Source organism: Chelmon rostratus, chromosome 2 (assembly GCF_017976325.1).
Source record: "Chelmon rostratus isolate fCheRos1 chromosome 2, fCheRos1.pri, whole genome shotgun sequence".
Classification (NCBI taxonomy): Eukaryota; Metazoa; Chordata; class Actinopteri; order Chaetodontiformes; family Chaetodontidae; genus Chelmon; species Chelmon rostratus.
Window position 1 is genome coordinate 578,769 of NC_055659.1, and position 24,963 is coordinate 603,731.

The window sequence follows — 24,963 nt, forward strand, 5'->3', positions numbered from 1 at the left end:
GTTTGTTGGTTTTGTTTACTCGTTGAGTGGGGGATTGGGGGGGGGGATATGTCGGGCTGATTGCTTTCTCTCTCCTTTGTGACTGAGAGTGAACATATATTGACAATGTAACTGCATTAAATTATTTATCCGAACCGACGAGCTGCTCTGTGTGGTTGTTTTTGATGAAAACAGGAAGAGATTTCAGAAAAACAGACGAATGTAAGTCGAACCAGAGAGATCAGACATGTGAGTGAGACAATAAAAACTACTGACGGACAACATGGCAGACACAAGATGGTGAGAATAAAAGACAGAGTGAGAAAAACAAAAAGAAGACAACAAGAACCCAGACCTGCGTACACACACACACACACACACACTACATACATACGCACATATATACATATATGCGTACGTGCATATGAACATATAAAGTGTATAAACACACACATACATACGCACACACATTACCTATATACATATGAGCATATACAGTGTATTTGTACACACACATATACATATATACATATATGTATCCTGTCTGAGCAGCAGAACTAAAGCTGGCTTCAGTCGACTCCTGATTGAAGACAGAAACATGCACCTGCCTCATTGTGTGTCACCTGTCGGTCTGTCCGGCAACACGACACCAGCCCGAGTGGACGGAGTTTATAGATCGAGACCGAAATAACCGCGGCAGAGAAAGCGGAGAGGACGGAAAGATGGAGGACGAGTAGGACGGAAAGATGGAGGAGAACGGCACAAGGGCACCGGTCGCAGCACAGAGTGTATTTATAGTGGAACAGGAGCTTTTTTCCCTGATCGATGCAGAGCAGCACATGACCTGTCCACTAATGGCTGCTGAGTGTGTGTGTGTGTGTGTGTGTGTGTGCTGACAGACAGACACACACAATGACGAGAAGGAGAATAAAAGTTAAGCTGTCACTCACTCTGGACGAGACTCGTTTGTTTCTGCTTCATCTGAAAGAAGAAAAAATAAAAATGATTTAAGAATAAAACACAAACTCGTCTTTGCTTCACTCCTGTTGTGTACCTGTTGTGTGTACTTTTGTGTGTATTATGTGTACATGTTGTGTACATGTTGTGTGTACTTTTGTGTGTATTATGTGTATGTGTTGTGTATGTGTTGTGTACATGTTGTGTATGTTGTGTACATGTTGTGTACATGTTGTGTACATGTTGTGTGTATGTTGTGTACATGTTGTGTACATGTTGTGTACCTGTTGTGTGTATGTTGTGTACATGTTGTGTACATGTTGTGTACGTGTTGTGTACATGTTTTGTACGTGTTGTGTACCTGTTGTGTACATGTTGTGTACATGTTGTGTGTATGTTGTGTAGGTGTTGTGTACATGTTGTGTACATGTTTTGTGTACCTGTTGTGTACCTGTTGTGTATGTGTTGTGTACATGTTGTGTAGGTGTTGTGTGTATTTTGTGTAGGTGTTGTGTACATGTTGTGTGTACTTTTTTGTATATGTTGTGTACATGTTGTGTGTAGTTTTGTGTACATGTTGTGTACATGTTGTGTACCTGTTGTGTATGTTGTGTACATGTTGTGTACATGTTGTGTACATGTTGTGTACCTGTTGTGTATGTTGTGTACATGTTGTGTACCTGTTGTGTGTATGTTGTGTACCTGTTGTGTACATGTTGTGTACATGTTGTGTACCTGTTGTGTGTATGTTGTGTACATGTTGTGTACCTGTTGTGTACATGTTGTGTACATGTTGTGTGTATGTTGTGTACATGTTGTGTACATGTTGTGTACATGTTGTGTGTATGTTGTGTACATGTTGTGTACCTGTTGTGTACATGTTGTGTACATGTTGTGTGTATGTTGTGTACATGTTGTGTACATGTTGTGTACATGTTGTGTGTATGTTGTGTACATGTTGTGTACATGTTGTGTACATGTTGTGTGTATGTTGTGTACATGTTGTGTACATGTTGTGTACATGTTGTGTACCTGTTGTGTATGTTGTGTGTATGTTGTGTGTATGTTGTGTACATGTTGTGTACCTGTTGTGTACATGTTGTGTACATGTTGTGTACCTGTTGTGTACCTGTTGTGTACATGTTGTGTACATGTTGTGCACCTGTTGTGCACCTGTTGTGTACATGTTGTGTACATGTTGTGTACCTGTTGTGTACATGTTGTGTACATGTTGTGTATGTTGTGTACATGTTGTGTACCTGTTGTGTACATGTTGTGTACATGTTGTGTACATGTTGTGTAAACATTAAAACAACATTTAAATCTACATGAAGCTCATTTAGAGATGAAAATCTTTAAATCTGCAGATCAGAGATCAGATCTCAGATTCATCAGATTAAACACTGTTGAAAAAACGTTCAGCGAGAGAGATGAACTACAGCGAGGTCGGATTGATTGATCAGACTGACAACAGTTAATCAGAAACTTATTTAAAATCATCATCAATGATTCATCAATCATCAGAATATTTGATGTGAAAACTTCACACTTGTACTTTTACTCAGGTTAATGTTGAATACTGGACTGTACTGAACAGAGCGTCTCTACACTGTCGTACTGTTACTGTAGTAAATCATGGAGTACTTCTCCTCCATCAGTCCAGCACCTCCTAAAGACCCAACAGACCCACCAGGATCCAGGTTCTCCTCAAAGACCAACGTTTATGTCTGATTTCACTGACTGTGGAGAAATAAAGAAGAGTCACATGATCAGTTTGAAAAGATAAAAACTCTTTAAAAATGGTTTCATGGTCCAATCACAGGTGTTTTCATGGACTCTTGGCATCAGTCAGGGTCATGATAACACCTGCGCAGGTGTGCAGGGCTGTTTAAGGTCTGACAATACGAGAGGAAAACAGTTTCTCTGACAGAGCGCTGCTGCCCCCTACAGGACTGCTGACAACAAGCAGGCTGCATGTGTGTCAGCACTGAACATCAGACACTGAGTGATCGATCACAGGAACCTGATTATTATTATCATTAATATTAATATTAATATTAATATTAATATTAATATTATTAGAGCACATTTCATCACAGTCCGTCAGACAGGCAGGCAGACATACGGACGTCGACGAATCAAACACACAGATCTTAAATGACTGAATATGATTCATGCAGAGCAGAGTTCCAGTGTCCAGCAGGTGGCGCTAACAAATGGGACTGCACCGACTGTGAGCTCAGAAACAGACATGTTGTGTAACATGTTGGTCAGAGGAGTCACGCAGCTGTTCGATGAAATAAACCTGAGAAGGTTTAGAGAAGTCCACGTTGATCCCACTTCACACCCCTCCAATCCACATCACAGACCACTGACCCTGCCCCCCACCTCACCCAACAGGAGCCACCCCCCCCATTTCCCACCCAGCCTCTCCATAACAGCAGATCAGGTGAAGAAGGCTACTGGCCCTGATGGCATCAGCTCCAGACTGATCAGGGACTGTGCAGATCAGCTCTGTGGGGTCGTTCAGCAGATCTTCAACCATCTTCGTCACCTGGTGGGCAGCAAGCTGGACCCCCTACAGTTTGTATATTGACCAGGCATTGGTGTGGAAGACGCCATCATCTACCTGCTCCATCGCTCTCTTTCCCACCTGGAGAGACCTGGTAACTCAGTGAGGATCTTGTGTCGGATGTGGCAGTTTGCAGCACCGGGGCTCCACAGGGTACTGTCCTCTCCCCTTTCCTCTTCACCCTCTACACATCGGACTTCAGACACAACTCAACCAGCTGCCCCCTCCAGAAGTTCTCTGATGATACAGCCATCGTTGGATGTGTCTCACAGAGGAACGATTTGGAAAACAGGGAAGTCATCGCTAACTTTGTCCACTGGTGTGGACTAAACCACCTGCACATCAATGCTGGCAAGATCAAGGAGATGATGATAGCACCACAAACTACAAACACTACTACTCCAGGGAGTTGATCGTGGAGGAGTACAAATACCTGGTGTACACCTAAACAATAAACTGGACTGGTCCACGAACACTGATACCCTGTCCAGGAAGGACCAAAGTCGTCTCCTTCTTCTGAGAAGACTGAGATCCTTTGGAGCATGTAGGACATTACTGAGGACTTTCTATGACTCTGTGGTTGCATCTGCAGTCTTTTGGTCTGCTGGGGGCTGTGGAAGCTCTGAGAGGGACAGAAAGAGACTGAACAAACTGGTCAGGAGAGCTGGTTCTGTCCTGGACTGTCCTCTGGACACCACTGATGATGTAGGTGAGAGAAGGATGTTAGCCAAGCTGACATCCATCATTGACAACCCCTCCAGACTGTTGCATCCACCCCATCCACTTTCCTTCCTTTTAAGTACTCAACCTGTGCATGCAACACGTTTCTATTTATTAAATTTCTGTTAAAGCTGTGAAATTCTCTTCACATTTGTGGCAGTATATTTTTCATGGCAATATTTTTTGTGAGTTTTTTGTGGAAATATATATATATTTATATTTTTTATAGTTCTTTGTCTAAAATGTACATAAATATATATAAACAACTTTGATTTTGTCTTTTTGTTGCATCACTCTGAGGATTAATAACGTCTTCCTGCTCGGCAGCGTCTGTTGTCTCTGATGACAGCAGCAGGTGGCAGTGTTGAGCTTCAATGAAACAAAAGCACCTCTTTTCTCCTCTGTCACTGTGTGTGTGTGTGTGTGTGTGTGTGTGTGTGTGTGTGTGTGTGTGTGTGTGTTGTCTCACTGCCTCTGAGTTTCATGTTTTTTCACTTGTGTATTCCTTCCTCCTGAAAATGACATATTGACTGCTCATTTCATTCTGTTTGAAGAGGACACCCCCACACACACACACACAGATGGATTAAGTGTGTGTGTTTGTGTGACAGACAGTTTGATTCATTTTCACTTCTGAATTCTGATTATGTTCACCAAGGCCACTGATGTAATGAGGTAGATACACACACACACACACACACACACACACACACACACACACACCTTTCTCTGTAGCTGGAGGATGATTGGTTGGCTGAGCTCTGATTTGCTGTTGCAGAGTTTGCCACACCAAGGTCAAGGTGTGTGTGTGTATCTGTGTGCGTGTGTATCTGTGTGTGTGTGTATCTGTGTGCGTGTGTGAGTGTGTGTGTATCTGTACTTTCTGTGGGGAGCATCAGGATCAGGACCCTCAGCTGAGTTCCTGCTGGGTTATGGTGCACCTGAGTTGATCTGAGCTGTTAGCTGCTCAGCTGTTAGCTGCTCAGGTGTTAGCTGCTCAGCTGTTAGCTGCTCAGCTGTTAGCTGCATACAGCCTGGTATTTAGACTGCTAAGCCTTTAGCTTGTTAGCTCGCTAGTTTTAGCCTGCAACTCTAACTGCTGCTTTGAAGTGTTTCCAACAAGTTTACACACAGAGACAACTGAACACACACACACAAACAAAAACACACACACCCACAAGACAAACACAGACACAGACACACACACAGACACACACACACACACACACACACACACACACACAGAGAAACTGAAATACTGCTGCAGTAATATTGAGCAGTATTCAGAGGATCAAACAACAAGCGAATAACGGTTATAACATCTGGATGAATCTGAACAGCGAGTCTGCAGCTTCACTGACCTCAGACAAAGTGCTGTGGTCGTCTAAACCACATACAGGACTCTGTGAACCTGGTCTCTGGTGTCAGAGGGGTCGCTGTGGTGACCTGCCACTCCAGCTCAGAACTTAAATGCAGCTTCATTTACTCTGAAAACATGATGCAGATGACACCTGTCGGTCAGCGCAGCACATCTGGAGAAATCTCGAGGCGGTTTCTGTGTGTTCTGTGTGCGAAGCGACGCGCCACACACACACGAGTGGGTTTCCATATGTAACGTATGGAGAACACACTTCAGGGTGAAACAGTACATGTGAAGCACTTATTCATCAACCTTGTAGTTCAAATCAATCGGGCTGATTGACAAACCGAACACCTGTCTACAGGTCGATACGGCGTCCTGCTGGTGGTTCTGCTGTTCTGTAAAATGAGATGAAAATGAGTCTGTGGGAGTCACAAGAACAGCCAGGGGATCTGAAATCGATCAGACTTCTGGGAGCCCATTAAAGAAGCCTTTCAGTTAGAGAGAGAGAGTCTGTGTGTGTGTGTGTGTGTGTGTGTGTGTGTGTGTGTGTGTGTGTGTGTTTGGTAAAAATGAATGAACATTAAACACGTCATCAGCTCTGCAGCTGCTCGCTCATAAACCAGAGTACAGGCCTCATTAACATGTCGACCTGATGATGGCGCAGCTGAGCTCAGGTGGTGAATATGGTCATTGGTTCAGGTCCGTGGTGACACCTGGGACAAACAGGAAGTGGAAGGTCACATCAGTGAACATGAAGTTCACTCTGGAGGATGTTGAAGGAAACAGTCTGGTCTTTCTGGTCTGCACAGCGCACGTTGAAGATGACTCCACATGGAGGTACACTGAAAACCCAACACGAGGACCAGGATTTGACCTTTGATTCTCGACACCCACTGGAGCTGAACTGGGGGTTATCAGAACCCGACACCATCAGGCTGTAAACCAACACAGCCAGGAAACAAAACAAGCGCAGGACACATCGGGTCCAGACTCAGCGGTCCACCTGTACCTGAAGGACGAGGGACACACGATAATGAGGATCGATGGTTTTAAAGAGGAGTTGGAGGAGCTGGAATGACCATCACTGAGTGGAGGTGGTCTACGACGCCACTTACCAGCCATTTATAATGCAGTCCTGAGACCCCTCCCCCGACAGCTTTACAGCCACTCACACAACAACTCGTGTGACCCTAATGAGTCACATGACGGCACAGTGGGTAACCAAGACACACCTCAACGACTCTCCAGGTGTGAACGACCTGCTGGACTGTGTCAGACATGTAGACCTGCTGGACTGTATTTTCAGTATATACTGAGGAAGACGACTGCAGTGAAGACTGAGGGGACTTCCTGTTGGCGTTAGCAGGAAGTTTGACCCGTATTACTGCTCTACAACAACGTGGGACAACGAAAACACGAGTGAAGCATCGCTGAGGAGTTCAGTGAATCCAGCACAGAGTATCTGTATCTGTGACACAGGGCTCGTCTGTCTTGGAACTCAGATACAGCGTGAGGTGAAGCGGACAGGTGTTCAGGAAGTTAGTTACTGCAGTCTGAACCGTTCAGCCGGCGGAGCTGCAGCTCTACGACCTGATGAAGCAGCTTTAAAACACTCACAGCCCGTCACAGCCATCGAGTCAAAGGCCAGTGAAACGTGAACAGACAGGAAACAGCGCGGCTGAAGAAACCTCCACGACTCCACTGACAAATCACAGAGAAGAGAGCCTGCAGAAGCTCTCCGGGGTCCGGGGGCAGGTGTCTGTTCAGCCATGACAGCAGCATTTCTTCTGCTCTTCGACATTAGAGGAGCTGCAGCTCTGCAACGTAAATAACAGCAGCGATAAGATCCATTAACGTCCAAATGGCGGGCGGTGGAAGAGGAGTGGATGTGAGCACGCTCAGTATCAGCTGCGATCACATGATAGATCTGAACAGAGAACGTGCTTCAGGAAACGAGTGGCTTACATTAAAACAGCGTGCCTTTTGTTTCATGGCTGCCAGCAGTGACATTTAGTCTGAATGAAGCAAAGCGAGCGCAGACTCTCAAGCTGTTCTCACTGTGCTGAAGCAGCACTCACCCTGACCAACCGCTGACCCACGATGCTTCACTTCACTCGCTCCTCGCCTCCCCTCGTCCCTCTCACACTCAGAGGCTGCAGCCCTCTCACTCTTTTTTAGCTCTCTACTTCTTATGACACACACACACACACACACACACACACACACACACACACACACACACACACAATGCAATTATGCTGCTGCCGTGTCCGAGGCTGAGCAGCGTGATTCATGGCCGCAGAGATGCTGCGAGAGTTTCATCAGCAACACTTTGTCCGACTCTCCGTCCAAAACACAAAAAAAACACATGATGGACGTGCAGCACTGTTGTCATGACGACCGAGCTTTGAAACACAACTTAATGTGTGGATGTCATGGGTTCTGCAGGTGTTTGGTCGGTCAGGTCAGGACGTGTTCCAGCTCGTTCAGGTGATAAAAAACCTTTAAATGTTCATTTAAAACAGGCGAGTGAAGGTTGATCACAAATGTTCTTCTCTCATGTCTGTTTGGAGTTAATGTCACTAAACCACACAGAGCTCATCTTCATCTCTCCTCCTCCTCCTCAGCTGTGCTGTGACTGCAGGTTGAGACTCAGGTCACGTCTCAGAAGCAGAACTCTCACGTCGTGTTGAGCGTGAACTCCGTCGGCATCTTGTGATTCATCGGTAAGGCCGACCTTTCCTTTGATGTGGGGGTGAAGATAATTGCGCCGTCCTGTTTCTCTTTTATTTCCTCCCTCCTCGACACCTGGAACTCTCTGAGCTCCTGCCTGAATGAAAATTCCTCCACATCCAGTTTTCGCCGGTGCTTTCAGGCTTTTCAGAGCTGATAATACAGCACTTACTCACTTTTACTCCGTACATTTACTCAAGCACGGTACTTTTTGTGTTACTTGTACTTTACTCTAGTATTTTCATTTTCTGCTACTTTATGCCTCAACTCCAACATTTCAGGGAAGTACTGAAGTTTTTACTTTACTATAACTAGCTTTAACTTTATGTGATAATTTAATGTACTTTATAGATTCAGATTGAAGCCTAGCACTGCAGTATCTTTTTAAAACTCTAAACCTGTTTTATTATCATCACTGTAGTTTTTATCTTATATTATTGTACAGGATTATATTATTTTTTTATTATTCTTAAGTTTTAATTTATTTCCTCATTGCCTCCTGAATTATTTTAATCCTGGTTCAAACGTGTGAAGAACTTTGAAACTCTGTTGCTGTATAAAATTATTATAATTATTATTCTCATGAATAAGTTGATCACATAAGTCACACTGATTTATCTGCAGATTAGAGTTTAAATGTTTTCTGACCAACAGTTGAAAGCCCAAAGATTTTCAGTTCCTGAGACATAAAAAAGAAAAATAAAAGCTCACGTTCTTTTAATAATTTCACATTCAGCTCTAATAAACCAGGATGAAAGATGTCCGACCACCAACCAGCAGACCAAACACCGCAGATCACCTGACAGCTTAAAGCACCGTTAATGCTGATTGGTCCAGTCGTCCCAGCAGACCTGCAGCTGACCGACCCCATGGACCAGCCCCCACCGAGCTCCAACACCACCAGCCACGTTCAGAACACAGATGAGACAGGTGACTCACCTGCACTCTCCCTCATGTCCTCCTGAAGTGAATCCGTCATGTCTGAAGTGTCCATTTGTGCCCTCAGGTGTTCTGGCTTCAGCCTCTTCCCTCCTGAGCTCAGGTCCAGTTTCTGTTGGCTCTCTGAACCACTTCCTGTGGTTTGACTGGTGTGAAGAGGCCCCTCATTTCCTCTCTCTGAACCCTCACCCCAACCTGACTTCTGTTCAGCACACTTCCTCTTCCTCTTCCTCGTCCTCTTCTTCTTCCTCTTCCTGCTCTTCTTTACCTTTTACTTCATGTTGCTGCCCTCTGCAGGATGAAAAATGAATTACCTCCATCACACACTGATAGAAAGTGTTGCATTCAGATTTTTGCATTAATTTGAATGACTGAGATAATTTCTATGTACGTTTGTTAAATTGATGTTTTGGAAAGTTTTACATCAGAGCAGCAAGACAGAGTCTGAGACGTGAGAGACAAGAGAGACAAGAGAGACATGAGACAGGAGACATGAGACATGAGACCCTGACTGTCACTGAGACATGAGACCCTGACTGTCCCTGTTCACAGAGGCTCCAGTCTGGACTGTAGTTCATACACATTCACATCATTCTGCTTAACAACATTCAATTATACTGAATTACATCGATCTTCACTATCAATAAAAACCACTGGCTCCTAAAGAGTTGTGATGTCATAAATCCTGCAGGTGTGTGAAACAGTGAAGTCAACGGCAACACAGAGAAACCACGGGAGGAGAACCAGGTTTCAGAGCAGACCGGGTCAGCCAACTCCAACTCCAAACGAAAACCATCAAGATGTGGTTCATGAGGTCTGGTAGAACTCGTTGAGGTCAGGACCTGAGCAGCAACTGAGTCAGGAGAAGCTGACCTGGTTTGGGATCCTCTGTCCAAGGTGTTTCAGCAGCTTTTAGAAGAGTCCTTGTCCACTTAGAGCAGCCAGACTCGGTCAAATTAAGCTCCTTCTTCTCTTAAACTTCATATATTTATATGCTTGTGTATTTATAAAACGCTGCCCTGGATAAGAGGCAGAAAGTGGAACTCAATGAGTGATGCTGATCATGGTTTGCTGTGATTGGTCGGGTGTGTTACCTGCCAGGAGCTCCTGTTTGATCTTGTGTCATGTGATATTATGTGTAAGTTTGGTTTTGGGAATGGAGATATGTAATTGTGTCACAGACTCTTTCTCCACAGAGAGTTAACCCATGAAACACGGAGCCGATTGAGTCCCGAACCCTGAACTGTCGATCAGCAGCCTCGTCTGGAGGCGGTTACCTGCTGTGGTTAGAAGTCTAAATGACTCTGTATTGATTGCTGCCTGGCAGGGATTCAGCTCCTCACCCACATTATCAGTCTGTGATGGTTGTGAGAGCGACAGGCTGCTGCTGAACCTTCTGAACGCCTCAGAAAACCTAACCCTGACCCTACCCTGGGCTGGGGATTAGCATGGCTAGCAAAGTGCTGCTGAGTTTGATGGTGGTTCAGTGGATTCAGCTGAGTGTAGCTTACAGACCAGCTGGTGGCCCATTGGCTGGTGGTCTGTGGGCGTCAGCCAGTGACAGCCCACCAGAGATGGCCCACATGGATCCATGATGATCCTGCAGCCTTTGGTCAAACGTCCTCTCACTTTCGTTTGGTGGTCATTACGACGAGTGTGCAAATAGCAAGAGCAACAAAAGCTCATTTATTATTTCTTCTGATTATTATTCTTGTCTTTTATGGTGATGAGCTTCCTGTCATCCTGACAAGACTCTGAGACAGGTCAGAGTCACTGCAGGAAGATCTGATCTGAGACCATCTACACACTAACAGAGAGTTTATTCCTTCCCTCAGTCTGGTCCTATCACACACACACACACACACACACACACCTCTGTGCATGTTTGAAGAGCAATGAAAGGAAAACTTAAATATAAGGGCGAGTCTTGATTAACCTTATCACCCCAGCAGAACAGGGAAAGCCATGTGTGTGTGTCCACTTCCTGCCTCGCTTCAGTATCAGTGTGTGTATTGACCTGTGTCTGTGTGTGCATTGAGGACTGCGGATTGTGGATTGTGGACTGCAGACTGCAGACTGTGGACTGTGGATTATGGATTGTGGATTGCGGACTGTGGACTGTGGACTGCGGACTGCGGACTGTGGATTGTGGACTGTGGACTGCAGACTGTGAACTGCTCAAACCCACATTGTGCACTTCCTGTATCTGCAGTCTGAACACACCTGAGCTGAACTGCACCTGATGCAAAGAAGACTTCTGTGAGTTACTTTTGTATTTGCAGCTGAACTCGTCAGTCATGATCAATACAAGGCTTAACGAGTCCTAATAAGACCTGATAATAGAACAGGTGGGCTTCAAATGGTGTGCTGTCATTGGTCGGTCATGGTGTGATCTGTTGGTCTGTGGTGTCATGTTGTTGTGTGATATTCTGAACACATGCTGTCAGAACTGTGCATGGATGGAAACACAGACTTTTAATTTGAAGGAACAGGTTAGCACTTCTGTTTTCTGGGTTCCTGTGTTCTTTAAGTGCTGCTCACATGTTGTCAGCATGTTCTTTTAACATTCAGAACTGTGAGTTTAATGTCACAAATCTTCCTGGATATCGATATAGATTTGCTGCTGGAATGAGCACAAACATTTTATTTTATCTTCTTCTGCGGGCTTTACTTCCTGTTTGGTCGTCTTTGGTTAATTCATTTAAAAACACTGAGACGTGACTGAAGTAACATTGTTCTGTTTTAAAGGAGCTGCTTTGTTTCTCTGCTGATATGAACCTGCTGGAAATGTGTGTTGAGGCTGTCTGTGTGTCTGTGTGTGTGTGTGTGTGTGTGCTGCAGGGCTGCAGTGTAGCTTATCATGCTAAAGTGTGTGTGAGAGACTGTGTTTGCTAGCATGCAGCATTTAGCGAGCTGACATCTCACTGAGGACACACACGAGCCGCCCTGTAAACGTTTGTATGTGTGTTGATGCGCGGCTAACGTCCTGATAGAAAACACTGAATGTGGGATTTGTTTCTTGTGTAATTTGTATTTTATTTGTTCTTTTTCTCATGTTTCTGTTCATGTCTTTGTTCTCGGTGCTGCAGACTCCTCGTGTGTTTTCACTGTGGTCACTATTGTTGTGTGCTGGTGAAGACACATGTAGCGACGGCTGTCTGCTCTATGGTTCCTGACACGCCGGCGCCTGCTCGCAACACGCTGCTTCTCTGTGTTTCCCTGCGGAGAGCTGCTGCAGACATCTGCTCTGCTGCACAGCACTGACCTCTAAACATGCTTATTCTTCTCCAGCATGTCGCTGTGCATCTGTTGACATGTGCATATTCACACACACACACACCTCTGTATGTTAGTGTTCACCTGTCACACATGCTTCAGTACCTCTGCTGCACCTTCACCTTCACCTGTTTTATAAAGGAGATTCTGAACAATGAACACCTGCATGTTCTGGTGGTCAGCTGGTCCATCTGTCCATCATAACGACGATTTTAACCCCAAAACAACAAACAAAGAAACAGAGATGTGAGGCAGCGTTTTCCAGAGTCTTCATCACACTGAGTTAGCATTCGTCAGCTGCAGCTCCGGCTCCAGGCGACGCTCTCTTCACACCATCATTAGCTCTACGACTCGCCGCCACCTCTCTGACATCTATGACGATCCGTCCCGGCGCTGCAGCGGTTAAAGAGACCTGCGGGCCGGTTAAAGGAGATAAATACGCCTGCTGCCCTGTAGACAATAACGGTATTTCTCTTCTCACAGTAAATACCTGTAGAAGAGAAATCGATAGCAGGAGGACCTGATAACTACCCGTCTGCGGGTGCTGGGTGATTGGTGCCGGCGTCTGGGTGTGAGGGTGCGATGCCTGGTGCTTCTCCCTTTGGTGCCTATTATGGAGGATTGTTGTTCAGGAACCGCTGTGAGGCTCTGCAGACCCCATCGACCCAGACATCCATCTGGAGCATGAGAGTGGTGTTGCCTCTGTCTCCTCCTCGTCCTCGTGGTGCTTCGTCCTTTTCTTCTCATTATGTGTCACTTCGTGACATTTGATTTTCCCAAAGCCCAAAACATAAAGCTGTGTTGATGGGTGGAGATGGACTTCTCTAACGGCTCTATGGTAGATAAATCAAGCGCTCCCTATCCAGTGGAGGAAACAGGATGCAGTGTGGTTGTTTCAGTGGTCGTACTTTGAAACAGACTCACAGAAAGAAACAGCTCTGATCTGAACTGCAGCTGCTTTACTCACGTTTGTGTTTTATATGATGTGAGGTCACATTAGTCTGAGTGTCTTCATTTGATTCTCTGATGCTTCATTATTATTTCACTCACCTTTTATATGAGTCATCTTAAAGCACCAGAGCACTTGCTGTGGCACTTTTTCAACAGTAGATGGCAGCGTGACACCGAGGCTTCCCCGAGTGATTGTCGTTAGGACTGAAAACTGCTGTCCTCCTCACAACAGCAAAGAATTCAGGAAAGAGAGGCCACGTCTGCCCGTCTCACCACCCGTCTCACCGCCCGTCTCACAGCAGCTCGCTGATGACGGCTGGTCAACACAGCATTTATGATCCAGTTCAGTCATCAGAACAGGAACAGAAAAATTAACAGAAAACTATTTTCAAGTCAGGTCAACTGCCAGTAAATAAAGACATTTAAATATATTTGAGCTGCTGGACGTGAACACACACATTAAGATACAGCCAAACACACACACATCACGTCTGACTGTACAGTTTGAAACCAGCATGGATTCAGGTTTAGTCCACAATCTGTATGAGAAGCATTTAACCACCTTCATTTCAGAAGGTGGTTAAACGCCTGCTCCTTCACCCTGAGGTCAGCGTCAGCCACGATCAACAGAAAGTTCACATAGACACATTTATAACACATTATTTAATGTGTAGTAATAAATCTAATCAACCAATCACACATCAGCTCCCCTCCGACGTCCAGCAAACAGCGTCCTGTTTTGAGCTCCAGTCTGAGACACTGAACAAGTAAATAAACCAGACGAACAGTCTCTGTGAAGCTGGTGCTTGAAGCTAAATGCTAACATGCTGGTGGTTAGCAAGTGTTGAGTTACTTGGAAATGCTGCAGCAGCACTGACGTCTTTATTCTTCTGTTCAGACTCTCAGAGTTTGGTGAAAGTTACCGAACAACCACAATCTCACTTTAAAGCTGAAAATGTTGACACTGAAGTTCTTTGGCTTCAACGGTGTTTCGCCTACTTAGTCCCACGACACCTCCAGGAGGCTAGGCGGTGAACTCTGGCGTCCCAGAGTCACCCCCCCTAGTGCCAGTTCACACTGCTCCTACACAATCCAAACAGCACTGCCACGTTCAACTGACCCAGGCCTGTTGCTCCAGGTAGTGGCTAGTACCGATGCTACCATTTAGCTAATGCTAATGCTAACTCTAACTGCTAAGAAGAACAGAAGAAGACAATACAGTACTGATGCTACCATTTAGCTAATGCTAACCGCTAACTGCTAAGAAGAACAGAAGAAGACAATACAGTATTGATGCTACCATTTAGCTAATGCTAATGCTAACTGCTAACTACTAAGAAGAACAGAAGAAGACAATACAGCTGGATTCACCTTTACTGTTAATGTTAACTGCTTGATGCCAAGGCTAACTGCTAAGATACTATCATACTACCACCGCTTTAGCTATTGTTAACTGCTACAATGCTACCACAGGCAACCAACTCAAACCAGGACCTGCCGACGTGCAGGACTCCAGACGTGGACCTCCGTCCTGAACTTCACACCTCCAACATTCGCCTGAAAGAAGTTAATGAAAGTCATCAGGAAGTCGTTTCCAGTGAAAACGCTGCTGGACAGAAACTTGATTTTTAAAATGTGCAGAGATGAACGACAGAGACCTTTCTATTTCTCCGTCCTCCTCCCCTCCACCTTTCTGTCGCTCCCTCTCTTTCATCTCCTGCAGGCCGTCCTTGGCCTGTAGTTGAGATTCAGAGTGTCGCTCCCGCGAACCTCGTCTGTCTCGGCCGTCCTCTGTCTCTCTCCTCCGAGTCATTGATCCACTGAGACCGTCCCATTACTGGGAACACACTGAGAGGTGGAGGAGGGAGGTGGAGGACGGAGAGGGGCAGACAAGACGAAGTGAGGGGTGGAGGAGGAGGTGAGGGATGAATGAGAAAAAAGAAATAAAGGGCAGGAGGTGGAGGGACAGGAGGATGCTGCAGAGGAGGGAGAACAGGACCGTTAATAAATAAAAAACCTCCTATCTTTAAACCCAGCTATTAAAATTTTAAATCCTTTCCACAGCTGAAGGAGAAACGCTCCAGTTTTGGCCAATCCGCCGGCTTTTCCTGCCTTTAATAACTGTTTGTCAGCTGCGTGATGCACCTCGACTGTTTGCCAGCGGCGCCCAGTCTCGACAATGCTAATTCCTCAGGATGCTGCGCCGTCGTAAACAACAACTACTGAGGAGTTTGCATGAAAAATGGGCCAGAAAGCCCTGCTGGAGCTGAGTGCTTCTGTTCCATATTGCAGGGACTAAAGGAGGCAGTGTTGGCAGAGAGAAGCTCAATATTTGTTCAGAACAGCAGAGCTGAGGCGGCACGGCGGTGCAGCAGTGTCCCTACATTCCACTTGTTGCAGTGGTTTCTGCCGCTGAGCTGGGTTTTATTTTGAAAGGGGAGTGGACAACCTGTCCTGAGCAGGAACCTGAGGCTGGCTTTTCCAAAAGAAAAGCAGGAGGAAAGAAACACAAGACACAGCACATAACGTCAGCCATCACTGTAAAAACACATCAGTGTCGTTATTCAGAGCCGCGTGGTTTCATCACGACTTCACCTATCCATCCAATAACTGTTAACACAAATGTCATTTGTTGCCATGGTGACAACTGCTGACACAAAGACAACACCGGTATTAGAGATGAGACATCTACCAGCGTCCATGGACGTCTTAATGTAGCATTAGCATGTAGCATCATCTTTACACCTGAAGTTTGAACACGAGGTGAGGTGAAGTGATGGCGCTCAGCTGCTTCCTGGTCCAGACGTAAACACGACTTGGTGTTTTGACCTTTCGACCACACGAACGCAGTTTTAGGTCTCTGAAAACGAGCGTTTGGAAACGTCCTCCAGGTGAAGAACATTCTGTTCTGTGACCTCCGTCGTCTACCTGAGGAGACTCACTTCATTGGCAGACGTGGCTAAAATAGTGGTGACGCTAACTGCGCTAACAGGACTTTTACATGCTAACACATTAAAATGCACAGTTTGTCTCCCACTTTGATCGATGAACAGGCGTCAGAAAACATAAACCAAAGCTCTGACGAGGCCGGCCAACGTCGATGGTTTTGGACGAGACCGGTCAGACCTCCTCCGAACAGACTTATTGTTGGTGCTTTGTTCAGGAGCAGCCGTAGTTCCTCTTCATCTGTACTTATTTCCAGCTTCATGCTGCTGAAACACCTGGATTTCCCTTCTGGGGGATCCAGGAAGGACTATCTTAAAAAAAGAGAGAAGCTCAGACAGGCTGAAGAGTGGGTGTGTCACCACCAGCCAATCACTGTGCAGATTTTAACTTTAACCCCGCCCAGTTCTTTGTGGAAAACAACAACAGAAAGAAACTTCAAGAGTTCACAAAATGCTCATTTTCAGGGTCAGACTTTCATTTTAGGCATCTACTAGAACAGGTTTAATGTCTTTATTATTACTATTACTTTTCTAGTACTGTCCATTGCTCCAGTCCTCCTTAAGAGGGGCTTTAAGGACGACTGGAGCAACACCTACTGGATGAGGCCACTTTAAATCGCTGCTGTTTGGGAGCTCCAGGTGAACTTGTGAAAGCCACTGTCTGAGGCGTGTGGTCACGTCAGAGGCTTATATGTAAATTAATAATCTCCTCGTCTCCTTTCAAAACCACCGAAACTGAACAAAAACGGAGTGAAGAAAACAGAACTGAAAAGAGCAGAAAGATCTACTGAAAAACACATCAGAGGAAAATAAATGAGTGAAACAGAAATAACTTGAAACGCTTCTTTCAGTGGAACTGGTTTCAGAGCTTCAGAAATGCCGTGTTTCTTCTTCCTGATCAGGTTTTCAGTGCCAAACAACATTTTTCACGCCATCATTTATTGTTGAGCCTCCATAAAACTGTGAAGTTACAGTTTGAAGACTTTCTGAAGACGTAGAGTCTGTCGCTCTCTCAGTCTGAGGTTTGAACATGAGGAATCTGCTCCGTCCACAAGCTTCTTCACAAACGTTCAACATGTTTTGAATCTGAATCTGAATGAACCGGACACGTATGTGCAGGATTTTAACAAACTCAAACTAACGCCAGTCTCACGTTTTCTTTCTTTCTGTTCTGCACTTGTTGTTCCAGCTCCGTCACACACCGTGAAATCTGTGCACATCATCCGAACAGTTTCGTGCCTGGAATGAAAAGGTTTCATTCAGAGCAGAACGTTTTGTGCAGAATTTAAGCTGTGGGTGTTCTCTAAAAGGAGAAATCAATCACACGTCTGCAGCGTTTTAAAGGCATTAATGAGAGGAAGCTGACTTTCTAATGACTGCAGCTGCTCACTGGGATAATTGGAATAAACTGGGTCCGAAAAACATGATTAACTGGGGTCCTGCGACACACTGACCACGCTCAAAGTTATTTTCCGCACAGCTACTTAATCAACTTTGCAAAAGACACATGGTGTCCTCAGGTCTTCCATAATAAGGTCCAGTGGAGTTTGTTGGGTGGTGCAGATTGAACCATCTGAAGGAGCTGGTTTAATCCTCCTCCTGTAAACACCTCAGAGTGCAGCTGGAAGAGGGGCCACAGTGGGCTGGAATCAAAGGGGGCTCTATAAGTCCCAGCCCCCTACAACCAGCTGCATAAGAAGAGGGGGGTCTTCAGCCGGAGACTTAAACCCTGGAGATGTTCCAGCCAGTAGCAGGCAGAGTAAACCGTCTGGTCCTGCGACATCAGTGGGCTGGAAGGCTCGACTCGCTGCCTGGACTTCATATTTACACCTTCTGGAACCTCTGGTGCAGTGAAATACAGATTCATAACTTTTAAGTACTTTCATCGATACCTGACAGGTTTACATCAGCATTATTTGTGGTTTACACCCCCTGAGAATGATGACTGATGGAGGCACCTGGAAACATCACGTTCATTTGTTTTTAATCCAAATATCACTTCCTGTATCAAGAGCGTCATCACCAGAAAAATGACCCGATAGGTCGAGACGGTAACTACGACCCATATTTACATTTATATTAAGGCAGCGACCTCTAGTGGGGATAGTAATTATTACGGGAGCAAAGGAGGAAGTCAGGTGACGTCGAATAAAGAGCAAGAAAGTCCACATGGAGGTGGGTGGAGGTGGACGGATGGGTCAAACTCAAACAGGACTTTCACCTGGGAGACGGCTGTTCATGTCTGTGTGAAACATGTGAAGTTAACGCTGACGCAGCGAGTTAAGATTAACAAACTACAACCAGCTGCACAAGAAGAAGTCAGTCCACATTATAACCCCCCTCCGAGACTTCGGTCTCATAATCTGTGATCCTGATGTTTGCTTCGACTGAATCAGAGGGTGTTTCCTCTGTGAGTCTGCTCTGACCTGAACAAACAGCCGCTCATTAGCAAACACGCTAAAACAAGAACAAACACACGAGCAGATGAAGAGGATTCATCCCACACACCCACCGATGCTGACGTCACATTCTGCAACCCCTTTAGCTTCCTCGTCATCATCCGCTGTTGAACAAGCTTCATATTCAGTCCTGATCAGAGCAGAACTGTTGGATTAGAATCAAACATGAAAGATGGCAATGAAGCTGCTTTTCAAATTAAAAGCTTCACAGCTACTCGCTGTTGTTCTGAGTGAGACTGTTAGACACAGAGCAGGCCTGAAGGTTTAAACTGAAAAGCACAGAGAGGCATGTATGTGTACACGGGGGCTAATAAAGACGTACGTTATACCAGCAGTGAGGGGGGGCGCTCGCTGCAGGCTGATTGGCCACTTCCTGTAACAGCAGACGTGAAACCCGAAGAGAAATTAAACTGAAGATGAACTTAACTAAAGACAGACTGAAGTTTTCACCGAGCTGACACGAAATGTTTGCACTACAAACAGAAACTCACAAAGACCAGAGTGGAAGATTCACGCTGCTAACGAGGCTAAAAAGTTCATCAACACAAAAGGACTTTTTGGCTCCATTCAGCAAATTATTCATAAAATGTGAAGAATATAAACAGAAATCAAAGCGCCTACAGGTGTGACGCTCAGTTTCCTTTAGCTTCAGAGGAAGATGTGGACATGAACGCAGCTCCAGGTCGTCTTTCCAGGTGAGCTGTTATTGGAGGCTCCTGACCGATCCCCCACAGTGTCCTCATCATTAACACTTATTCCTTTTCTACATCAACGTTTGTTAAACTCGCTTCATTTTCACCAATTTAAATGCAGCGTTTGACAGACGTTCATTTAAAAATGTACAAAAGTCTTCAATTGTGGCTTTGCAGCACCTTAATCTACGATGCTGCGTGATGGGATTTCATTATGTGAACATGTAAATTAGCTGGATGTGTTCTCACTGAGGCAGGAGGCCAGGAGTTAGTCCAGAGCTGGAAGTTAAAGGTGCTGCTGAAGGTCGACGCTCAGTCGCTGAAGGTTTGTCTCTATTAAACGTGAACCAGGACCCACAAAGTCTCACCTCCGCCTCAGAAAACCTCCAGCTGCACGTTGAGTCCTTTTCTTCTAATACAGGGGTCGGCAACCTTTACCACTCAAAGAGCCATTTGGACCCGTTTCCCACAGTACAGAAAACACTGGGAGCCACAAAACCCCTTTGACGTGTCAAATAAAATAACGCTGCATATGTTTTTTTTGCCTTTATACTACGTACAAACAAGCGATAATGTGCTGCATTTATGAAATAACTGATCGACTGCAGAGAAAACAAAATGACATTTCTGCGTGCAACAATAACATTTTGAAGTCCGACAAAAAGACGTTGGGTTGAAGTTCTTTCAAGTAAAATTCTCAATGTCTGTTTGAGTCCTTCTTGCATTTATGAAAAAAAACACCAAACTTAAATTCTCCACCGGCAGCAAGGTAAAAATACCGTCACTCTCTGCGTGCAGTCAGTCTTTTACTGACGCGTGCAGTCAGCTGTCAACCTGAGTAATAACTAATAGTATAATATACTATTTCACTGAACAATGAAAAAATATGAATATATGCTCAATAATAGGCTATTAAAATATTAATCAAACGTGGTTAATGTGATTTCTGCTCCTGAACCTTAGCGCAGAGCGTCTGCACATCAGCGCTGTGCGCCGTCACCTGCATCTTTATGCAGGATTGTAAACTGTCATCTGTGAGCGCGAGCGATTTGTTTCAAAACGAACGAACTAAAATAAAATACTTTTTAGTTAAATGCTCATTAATTATTTTCGGGAGCCGCATCAGAGGGATGAAAGAGCCGCATGCGGCTCCGGAGCCGCGAGTTGCCGACCCCTGTTCTAATACAACACTGGAAACGAATGAAGACGGGCCTACACATACATGTGTTATACATGACAGTCAGTATTTACTACAGCTCACTTCCTGTTGACAAGCTGGCAGAATTAACGAGCGTTCAGACAGGAAGTGGCTGCCGCCTCTGAGGACGTCAGCTTTCATTTTCTTCATTCACTGACTGACTGTTTTCTGACATTTTCTACAGAAAACCACTGATTTATGGAGACAATATTCCAATTAATCGACAGGAAACTAACAACAACACGAACTTACCTCATTTCAGACGAGATGTTTGGCCTGAGCTTCAGATTGTTCTCAAAGCGGTTGTTTCAACACCGTCTGACTGTTTGATGATTCACCTTCAACAGTTTCTGTGTTACCTGTGACCTTACATTCATCTCCATATTCTACATGAGACACACAAGAGAATCTGGTTTCCACATTATTCAGTGTGAGATACAGAAACTTTGTTTTTGTGGCGTTTGATTGTTTCTTTTAATTGTTCTGCAGCACCGCTTCTTTCTTTGGTCAGAAACGTGCTGCAGGAATAAAGTTTATTCTGTTAGAAAATCGGCTAAAACCTTCCGAGGTGACAGGTGAGTGAACTTCAGGAGGGATTTGTTCTCCCTCTTCGTGTCCTGCAGCTCAGAGCAGCTTCCACACAGACACCAATGACCATGCAGGATTATTGCATCATGTGCCACAACAAAGGACGGACACACACACGGACACACACACGGACACGATAACAGAAGCTGGACAGCTCTGTAGGAAATAAGTCAAACTACGGAAGCCCGAGGACAGAAAAACTTCAGCTACGACTCCCAAGATGCCTTTCACTAGCAAACAGCCAATCACAGAGCTTTAAATTCTGCAAAGTTAGCGAGGCGAAGCTGAACTGGATCAACAGTCTGCAGCTTCTATTAATTCACATTTGATTGATTTTAGGTGGATTCAGTAACCATGGCAACGTGCTACTGCAATGACGACTATTTGAACTTACTACAGCTCTGACTGGATTACAGTATTACTGCGCAGTAGTTGTATTTGTAGTATTTAGACAGAAAAGATCACCTGTTACCAGTCAACCTGTTTACCTGTGGAACGCTCCAAACAGGTGTTTTTGGAGCGTTCCACATCTTTCCCAGTCTTTAGTTGCTCCTGTCGCGTGTTTGAAACGTGTTGCTGCAACAGATTCAGAATCAGCAGATATTTACAACAATCGATGAAGCTGATGAGGTCAAACATGAAACAAACCCTGACCAACCTGTGAACTCCGACTGCGTTAACTCCGTCCCAGCTGCCCTCAGACCACGTTCTCAGGTCCTGGTGGATCACAGGCAGCAGGTTTGACGCTCTGAAACCTCCTCTGTAAAAACTCGACTCATATCTGACGACCTGTTGGCTGAACGGCTTCGTTGAAGAGAGCCGACGATCCAGCAGATCTCTCAGCTGTGGCTGTTCAGGTTCTCATGAAGGCTTCTGAGGCCAGCACACATCACCGAGCATGAACAGCTGATGAAAGAAAAGGTAGAAGGGTTTTCTCTGTCTCTCCGGCGGCACAGTGTGTCCCCGCTTCACTGGGGGCTGGAAACAGCTGGGGGGCAGCTCGCAGGGGGCTGAAAACAGCTGGGGGGGCAGCTCGCAGTCTTGGCTCGGAAAACATTTGGAGTAAAAAGCAATTAGCTTTGTTTGCCGTGCCACAGGGAGAGCTGCATGTGTGCGTGCTAAACCACGAGTCAGCTCAACTTCATCTGCCTCGTCTTCATCCTTCTGTGTTGGACTCTTTGATGGACAGAATTTAACAGGAAGCTCCTTCCACAGTGTGATATCTGCCGGAGTCTTCCTCAGTGTCAGTGTTCAGGTCCGTCAGGTTCATCGCCTGTGAAAGCCGACCGACAAACAAATGTTTCCGAACCACAAAATCATGTTAAAAACCATTTGAAAGTTCTGCTGCTGCTGGTTCATGTGCTTCAGATTCTTCTCATGTAGCGCCATCGTCAGGTCAGTGTTTGAATGTGTCCAACACGCCTGCAGAATAATGACCATCAGCCTCAGCCGGCCTCTGACTGTGAGAGACGTGAAGATCAGCCAATCAGAAGGATGGAAATGAGACTGACTGATCTGATGTGGGGTGATAAAGATTCGCTCAGACTGCAGCTCCAGAGACCGTCTGGTCTGTGACTGCTGGTTTCATCGCTGCAGTCTCAACAGCTGCTGCTAACACTTACTGCTGCGGTCAAACTGGAGGCGTCTTCATCACTGAAACAGCGTCTGAAGCTCAGTCTTCGTCACAGGACGCGTGAGGAGCAGAGCTGTGATTCACGGCTCCACAGATCAGGCCCAGAGGCACTTCAGCACCGTTTGTGCACATTTTCAAACTTGTGTTTCTTTCCTCTCTCATTCATTTTCCTGCACACTTCTGACAGGTACATCAAGCTTTCCTGTGTTACTACGGGCAACACGCATTAATCTCTGGGAACAAAGACCGTTTCATTTGAAATGTGTGGCGTTCAGCGGCCTGTCGGGATGTTGAGGGGAAGATTGGTGGCCAGCTGGGATTCAGGTGGCAATCGTTTATTTCTTGACGCTCTTTTTCCCCTCAGTTTTCCTCCAGCGAAGGTGAACTTGTTGAGACAAATAGCTTTCTCTACCACTGCGAGCAGCACAGGAAACACCAGCTGACCAGCCCGTTCAGTGAGTCACGAGCAGAAGACGGCCGAGTGGTGAAGGAGCAGAGCTGCGACGGACAGACGGGGAGTGTTCCAACATGAAGACGGCTCCAGACGCTGTCGTTCAGCTCGCTTTCATTATTTACTGGGTTCACCATTAGGTGTTGCCATTGTAGCAAGTACACAGGCTAAATTATAGCTTTAAAGGTATAATGGGACTAGGCCTTCAGAAGGTAGTGGTACAATAACACACAGACAGCAGATGCAGTTGGTAGAAAATATTATTATTAATATTATATATATATGCAGTGATCCCAATATTTACTATCTGCAGATTAAATAATTAACTAGTACAGTGCACTTGACCTGTCTGATGCATCAACAACATTTAAGTCACATTAATCCCTGATGTAACCATTAGGGCTTCAGTTCCACACACACCAGGTTATGTATCGCAAACCACAGAGTTCATAGGAGATGAGGCGCTTGGGAAAAACAATCCACATTGTGTGCCACAAGGTGAGGAGGAAACCAGGCGGCCAGAGCCTCCTACCAGACCAACAGTGTCTAGCTCGCCATCGATTTTGATTCTGCCTCCGTACAAGCACCTGGCCTGTACAATGTAAACAGGACCATATTTAAATAAACATTTCACTAACTAGTTACATGTACACACCAAGGTTCAATACTTCATAAGTAACAATAGGAAAAAAAACATTTATCAATAAAGTGCATTTGTTTAAACACATTATCACTCCACTTCATAAATAAGCATAACAAATACATGTCACTCATTTCTTAAATAACATGTGCATATTCACCAAATTAATCACACATGTGCAATTGTGCTGTAGTGGCACATCAATCACATCAATGAAAGAGCATTAGCATTTAGAACCGAGGTGTGCTGTAGCCAGTCCATATAAATGCATTGAAAGTGCCGATGCTAGCGCTAATGCTAACGCTAACAACAACAGGCAGACTCACCGATTGCAGAATATATCCGACGCACCGCACGTCCAACTCGTCCCTCCCCGCGCTGGTTAATGTCTAAAAGGGCTGAATGATGTAGCGGCGGCGTTTAGAATGATATAACCAAGAAATTATATGTGAAAATAGTAATTGTTTGTAGCGACCGACCTGTGGCAGCTGCTCCGCACGCTTCCCCTCAAATACGCGCTCCGAGCGACGCGATTGGACAGCCGCGACCTCCCAGGTACGTGCGTGATGACGCAACACATCATCACCAGACATACGCACTCCTCTGGCTACACCATGGCAACAGTTACTTCTGCTGGGGTCCAAATTAAACAGATCACATGGTAAACAATAAAACGAGGTCATATTAAAATATTAACCCCTGACACCTGAAGTTATTCAGAATTATATTAAAAGATTAATTCTTTGTGTTCTTGCTTTTAAATTGATCCTAAATTAAGAGGAGTGTGTTAATCTTTCTGTAGTTCATACAATAAATATAAATTTAACTAGAACAGGGTTCAAACAAACAGTATATGTCCACTTTTTT

The 24,963-nt window shown here is 45.2% G+C and overlaps 1 protein-coding gene and 1 long non-coding RNA gene across 2 annotated transcripts in view; one reads left to right on the top strand and one right to left on the bottom strand.

The window, feature by feature from the left end:
• Positions 1-861, top strand: part of LOC121614608 (E3 ubiquitin-protein ligase RNF123) — an 86,925-nt gene extending 86,064 nt beyond the window's left edge. The window contains exon 41 of the transcript XR_006007237.1: positions 846-861. The gene's annotated coding sequence lies outside the window, so the exon portion shown is untranslated. The remainder of the gene's footprint in view (positions 1-845) is intronic.
• A 22,904-nt stretch (positions 862-23,765) lies between these two features.
• Positions 23,766-24,596, bottom strand: LOC121624866. The gene is made up of 3 exons (XR_006007882.1): positions 24,576-24,596; positions 24,423-24,494; positions 23,766-24,048 (listed from the first exon to the last, which is right to left on the bottom strand). It is a non-coding gene; the product is annotated as an uncharacterized LOC121624866 (long non-coding RNA).
• Positions 24,597-24,963: the final 367 nt, after the last annotated feature.